Source organism: Pangasianodon hypophthalmus, chromosome 8, assembly GCF_027358585.1.
Source record: "Pangasianodon hypophthalmus isolate fPanHyp1 chromosome 8, fPanHyp1.pri, whole genome shotgun sequence".
In the NCBI taxonomy this organism is placed as follows: Eukaryota; Metazoa; Chordata; class Actinopteri; order Siluriformes; family Pangasiidae; genus Pangasianodon; species Pangasianodon hypophthalmus.
In genome coordinates this window covers 15,098,296-15,105,479 of record NC_069717.1, presented here as the reverse complement: position 1 = coordinate 15,105,479, position 7,184 = coordinate 15,098,296, and the positions used below count along the sequence as shown (strand labels likewise).

General features: G+C 34.1%; 1 non-coding gene across 3 annotated transcripts; it reads left to right on the top strand.

The window, feature by feature from the left end:
* Positions 1–4,736: 4,736 nt before the first annotated feature.
* LOC113528824 (uncharacterized) lies at positions 4,737–7,034 on the top strand. Of its 3 annotated transcripts, none has more exons than XR_008302157.1 (3): positions 4,737–5,261; positions 5,568–5,721; positions 6,280–7,034. It is a non-coding gene; the product is annotated as an uncharacterized LOC113528824 (transcript). The 3 variants fall into 3 exon arrangements; XR_008302159.1 differs by having other exon boundaries at positions 5,256–5,338; XR_008302158.1 differs by lacking the exon at positions 4,737–5,261 and adding an exon at positions 5,279–5,409.
* Positions 7,035–7,184: the final 150 nt, after the last annotated feature.

Here is a 7,184-nt window from a genome sequence, read left to right as displayed (position 1 = left end):
ATGTTTTTAAAGTAACTTTTATTACTCATCAGAAACTGTTAGTAGATGATTTTTGTTCTATAGCAACTATCAGTCAATCTCTATATGTTTGCAGTATTTACCATTAGCTAGAATTTGGAATGAATTGACATGATACTTGCTATTTTTTTCTATGCTGCTGAACTTGATTGGGTGCTATACTTGTGATTTATAAGGAGAACTTTAAAGGTCTAAATAAAATGTAAGGATTAAAAAGTAAGTTTGTTTTCTTGGAAATGTAATTAAGCAAGTGTACAAGTATTCAACTTCAATAATACTCACTTATAAATAAGTATAAATTTGCCAAACCTAAGTATATTAACAAAGTACAACAACTCAAGTATTGTCCACCCCTGATAATAATGGATCTCTCTTGTGGATGGGATTGTTCATTTATTTAGTGCAGTGTATTGTCTTACTGTGTAATGTGTGGTTACCTTCTGTGATTTTTTTTCTTTTAGAAAAAAAAAAAGCTATGTGTGGTTGGCACCTTTTTTGATCTGTCTTGTTAAGTTTTGTTAGGTTTTTTTGAATGTGAAGTGCAAAAAAAAAAGAAAAAAGACTCACTGTTTGCCCCAGGTATCCTGGAAGCATGAGGGCATAGGGATCACTTCCATTTTTGTTTTACTGGATCAACATCTCACTACTTGGCAAAGCAGCATGTCAGACAATGAAAACATAAATCAAGGGCCAACTCTTGCACTGACATGACAAGATCCTGAAAATGCAGGGTATGAAACACATGAAACACATGGTTTAGCCTAGCTGTCTATCCTAGCCACACAACTTTGATACTTTGATCCAGCCAAAACAAAGCCACAGAAATTATTCATCAGATCCCTTTACACAGATAAGCTTACCTTGTTGGTGTCAATCATCACAACATTTTCTGTAGTGTACAGTGGGAACTGAAATACATGATCTTAAGTTTATAAGACCAGTGGATTTCACCTTGGCCGAACTGCTTTTGGAAAAGCTGTTTCATAGGAATTAAACAAATGTTTTAAACACAAACAAACAAAAACCTGAAGTCAGCCCTATTCTCTTACTGATACTTCTACTTGTTACTTTATTAACCAGGCAAACATAAAGGACAAACACTAAAAATACAAAAGGAAGCAGATATGCTGATAACAGGACATTTTATCCAGCCCTGCCTTTACACGCTAGAGCCTACTTTTAAGAAGACCTGAAGTCTGTAGAGTAGTTAATAGAGTTTAGTTAATACCAAATGACATATGGACATCATGAGAACCCCTTAAACTCCCAGGAGCCATTGGCAGGTACAGATTTTAAGGTACAGAATTGTAATACTTATAACTGCATACCTGTAATCACTATATAATTAATAGTAAACATAGGGGACAAGTCAACTAATTATATAGTTGGCTTAAGGCCAGTTATTAGTTAAAGCTTAAGAGGTATAAGACGTTACATTTGCACCAACAATGTTCAATTTTTAAGAGGATTTTTCATGGACTAATGCATGAAGAATGCAGAACTTGGGCTCTTACTGAAGAGTAATAGAAAAAGAAAGCATGGGTAGTGACAGAAAGAATATGACTTGGTTTGGACCTCTTACTACGATGCCGCTTGGTTGGCAGGTCCCAGGCAGGTCCCACTGGCCAGAGACCCCGGGACAGACCCAGGATGTGCAGAGAGTTGGCTTGGGAGTATCTGGGGATCCCCCAGGGTGTGCTGGAATCTGTGGCTGGGGCTACAGAGGTCTAGACTGACCTACATCTGGTTGAGATTAAAGCTGTGAATTGGGACTGGGATGCTGCAGGATGCAACAACAAAGTCATGCGGTCAGATATGAAGCTTGTGGGTGCGAGTGAGTGGGCATATTTGAATCTTGTTGGTGAAAAGAAAGACTAAACTCATTAGCATAAACATGAATGATGCATTTATTGTGATGAACTTACAGTGATGCATTTACAGCATTCATTCAATTGTTAGTAACTGCCTGGTCAGACCCTTGATGGTTTAACTTAGGCTACTAGTTTGTTTAGGCCTATATTTTGGGAAGTTGAACCAACTATTCATTAGAAAGTGCTGCAGTCTGTACAAACAAAAATAATAACTGCACAAGCAGGATTTTAAAAATCAGTCTTGCACACATCTCAATTTCTAATAGTACTATTTCTAATGATTCTATTTAAAAAAATTCTACTCAAAAAAGCCTTCTGGTTTAGGCCATGTCCACCTCAGGTTTAAATCTGCATATACATATTGACATTGTGTTACATCAGTACTTTATTTCCATATACTCAGACAATTCCATCTAACTATATTTAATTTAAAATTGCAGCAAAATAATGATCTTGATATTCAAGAACCTCAATAAATAAAGTAATATTACTGAACCACTGCTGCTGACACTATTGCAATCTACTAGTGTGGTTAATGCTGGACAGAGGTTGCTTCTCCATACCTACCAAACTGATTTTCAGCACAGAATAACATTCAGGCATTGCTGCCCCATCAGAGGAGGAGAGGTGATAACTATAAGACATGGAATCTGAAGCAACTGACTAGTTCTACTCCTGTGCCAGTTGTTAATTGGAGTTAGACTTTCTCTGGTTCTGAAGTCCACAATCTTTTCTGTAGTCTTCTTGACATTTAGGGCCAGTTTTTTTTTTTTAACTCACACATCACCTTGAAAAATATTTTATCTCACTCCTGCATACTAGGGTTGTAACTGAATATGAATATATTATTCTGACTGAATAGATAATGCTTACTAAACAAATATGAATACAGATGTGGACAGTAAGTAATGTGGACATTTTTCTGTTGTTGTTTTTAGAAAGCTTGCCAGCTTCAGACTAGGTGTGTGTGTTGGGATTCCACAGGACAAAACAAAGGAGTTGAATGAGCGTGAGGTTTTTACTCAAAGGTCTCCCCTAACTCAACCACCCAACTAACTAACTAACTAACTAACTAACTGACTGACTGACTGACTAACTCAACAACTCAAAATCTGTACAAAACAACTTTAAACTAGTCCAAAGTCTTCAGAACAAAGGAAAAGGTGGATTGATTTTCTTCTTTTTCTCAGACTTTTGGTGTGAAACTACTTAACAATAGTGCTCATTTCTGATTTGCTGATCTGCAATACATGTATATTATATGCAGAACCTGGCAACCATGCTTAAGACATAAAGTTCATTAACATTATATGAATCACACACTGTGCACAGTGCAGCATATCTCTGCTGGGATCTACCAAAAAACATAGTAACTTACATGTTTGTTATGAATATAAACTTGTATGTTCATTGCATGTGTTTTTTTGTCATTCTTAAATAATCATTCTTCTTCATTATTAAAAGAAAACCTTCATGGAAAATCACAGTTATTATAATGAAATGGTGCTTAAAGGACCCGAAAAGCACACAGAGTGCGTTCAGCTTTATAGAAGACTCTAATAGCGTGTCCAGTGAACTTTTCTAATCTTTCTTGAACACAAAAACTAAAGAAAATCTAATAAAATATTATTGGATGGCTATTGTTGTTAACTGTAAATAATTTTTTTTTTAATTTGGGAATGACATTTTGACTATTTTGACATTTTGATGACTATGTTTTGAAGCATTTTGACATCTATGTTTAGCTTGCTCATTCAGTCACATTAGATAGAAGATAGAGTGCTTGCCAGAAAGCTCCACAGCACATCTGGTTCGGGAGTTGAGACAAGTTATATAATAGATGGATGGATGGATGGATGGATAGATAGATAGATTTTTCTTTTTCCAGCAGCCCTGTTTGTTTTCACTGTTTCCAGGGCAAAGTGATACATACCTCTATGTACATCTCAGGATTAAGGTAGAAACCCTGATTGTGTTTTGAGGTTTGTCCATTAAAGATATCCAATATGCCTGATGCTTAATCTACAAAAAATTAATACCAGTCTCATAACATAAATATGGTACAGGAATTGTAGGAATGTTAGATTTTAAAATGTCAAAATACCAAGAAATTGTTTAAGTGTCTGCAGCTTGAAGGATGGACAAATCATGCATAATAGGATATAACATTATTATTATTATTATTATTATTATTATTATTATTATTATTATTATTCATAGTAGTAATAGTAGTACATGCTGATTTTGATCTGAGATGTATCAATACAGTGTCATTGGGTACCCTGAAAGGCACTTACAAATAAATTCTTAAAATAATATATTATTTTCAATATAGGCAGCATCATTTAAGACATATTATCTGTTGAATTCTAAAAAAAAAAAACTCACTAGTTTTCACCTCAGTGTTGTCTTATGTTCTAATTAATATTAGTATCATTTGAGAGCACAGCTCAAGAATCATAAAAATAGACCAAGTTAATCTTAGTTGACCTCTGGTTAATACCCCGGACTTATGACATATCATGCTCTAAAGAAATGAAATGTCAAGCACGTGCTAACAGATTTGTATGGCACTCCATATTTTCCAGAATACTGTTGGCCGTTTCCACTGAGCTGATCCTAGTGATAATGTGACTTAGACCAATGTCAAATACAAAACCAAAATTTCCCAGTGGGTCTCCACAAATAAAGCCACAGTTACTGTATCTGTTTCTTTGCCTACTGCTTAACTGAATTTACAGTTGACTTCACTTTCTTGCTAATAATTTCTATGGTAATTCTATTGCAAACCTGTTAGTGAAAAAATGGGTTTTAAAGGGCTTAGATAATATTCATTTTAAAGTCTTCAGTTATTTTTATTTTTTTTATAAAGAATGCAACAGCCCCAGAGTGACAAATTTGCCTCATATAAGTAACACTCTAGGTTTGGGAAGTGGCTATATAGTGAATCTTTGGCTGAAGACAACAACCTGATATAGACATCAGTTGTTCAGCCTTAGTAATAAGATCCATGGCTTCCAGCGTTGCTTTACAGCTTATGTATTCTCATTTGTCCTGCCAGCTTCTTTTGACATGATGTGTGTGTACATTAAAAGCTGATGCTGAAAATCTCCTGTGACACTTAGCAGAACATGCAATGCTATCACCCTGATACTGTACAGTGTACATAACTTTGTGGCACCTGTTGAGTACCATAATACTGTTATGGGCTTTCGCTAAACTAAGTGTCAATGAATGTAACACACTGCACACTGGGAATTGTAGCACGATTCCAGTGAGGCTCCCAAATGTGTCTCAATCATTTAGATCCTTTGCACAGTTGATTCCCTGCTCAGTCAATAAATAAACCTCTCTGGACAAAGAGCTTAAAAGGTAATCTTCGATTTTAGAGATACTATTAGGAACATTTGTGATCACACAGGAGAATGAGTGAGACAGCCACTCTTAAGGTTAATCTCATTATATGTTACTCTGCTGTTACTCTGGAGTTTTGCACTAATATCTGGCGATCCGCTGGGATGTAAGCTTACCAGATTATAAGGCTTTGACTTATTCTTACTATCCTGCATACTGAACTGAACTATGCATGTGTAAAGGTTTTGTAAAGTTTAATTTATATAGTTAGTGTTTTAACTCTGTTTGATTTCAATTTCTTTCATTATTTTTGCTTGTCCTCAGTGCCTTAGGAGTGCAAGAGCTCTAAATTGGAAATGAATGCAGCATTAATCCATGACAAATTATTTATCAAAGCATTCTGGGAGAAAAAAATTTCAAATCATACCCAGATGACAGCGAATGAGGAATTAAGGATGAAGAACAGTGCTCTGTCAAAGTAAGACAGAAAGTTTCTTCTTATATTTGTTGTATGTAAAAAAAACAAACAAAAAAAAAAACGTACTTTTCATTTCTTATTGACGTATATTTAATTAGAAAATAATCACCAGGCTAGAATAAAGGATTTGGAAATGATCTTTCAGTATGATAATCTGCTTACTCTTTTATACCAGTCTTTAGAAACTTTAGAAACTTTAAAGTTTAGAAGCTTATCAGACCCATTTTTTGTAAAGTGACCTTGGGTATGAGAAAGGTTCTATGTAAATGCTATTTTTCTTCTTCTTCTTCTCCTTACTATTATTATTATTATTATTATTATTATTATTACAAACTAATCCAAGAAATGTGTGGCAAGCATGAACTATCATTGAACTATTAAAGGACAACGTTTATATGTTTATAATGAATATTATTTCAGAATTATTTCAACTGGCTATTCATAGCATTTTGCAGCTGGTAAACTGGATAACAGTCTATGTCACTGGTTAACACCATATGTCCCTGAATAAGTGTGACACCATGACATAATTGTTTATTTTAATTTGTGTTTACCTAGGCTACGTCATGAATGGCTATTGAGACTTGAGAGTCAAATAAAACATATCAAGAACTTCAATGACAGACATGCCATAATGTCAATGGAGGTCAAGCAGACTGATAAGGAATGATTTAAGACGAGCTTCCCCAGACACATAACATGGGATTTTTTGCTATGGAGAAGATAAAATAATATAAAATAAAAATAAATATATTAATACATAAAATGTTAAGTATATATTATTCATTTAATAAGTATGTATGTCATAATTCATTATTTGTTTATTTATGCATTCTTTTTCACATTGGTTATTCATTTTTCTTTTTCTGATTTCCTTGTGCAAATGAGGGGCTGTCAGTCAAACCTGTCACATTGTCATCTTCTGCTTAGCTGATCAGTATCTGATTCCTATCTGATTCCAGCCAGATATAAATTACAGAATACATAAATGTGGGCTTTTGTACATGAGACGAATGAAAGGAAAATTAATAATAAACTTATAAGATTTTTTTTTTTTTTTTCTCCAATTCCCATTTTGGTAGATCTGGTCCTCCATATTTTAAATGTATCCATATTTTTTTTACCAACACTTTTTATAATATTTTTTTATCAACACTTTTTATAATATTGTTAACACACAGACGCTGTTTGTCTGTAACATTTAATGTCATTTTTACTCACTACACCACTGTTTAACTTGTAACATAAAAAAAATAACCTTAAAACATGGTCTATAAACCAAATGGCACATAAAAGGCCAAAATGTCACAAACAACGAGCACAAGCTTATGATCCTTAATTATGTATTCTGTGAAAGGTGCCAGAGAAATCTAATGAAGCCAGATCAAATGAAGGGCCTTAACATATTCAGCAGGTAAACTGCATACCAGAGGAAAGTATGGGATTTTAAAAAGCAGAACTGA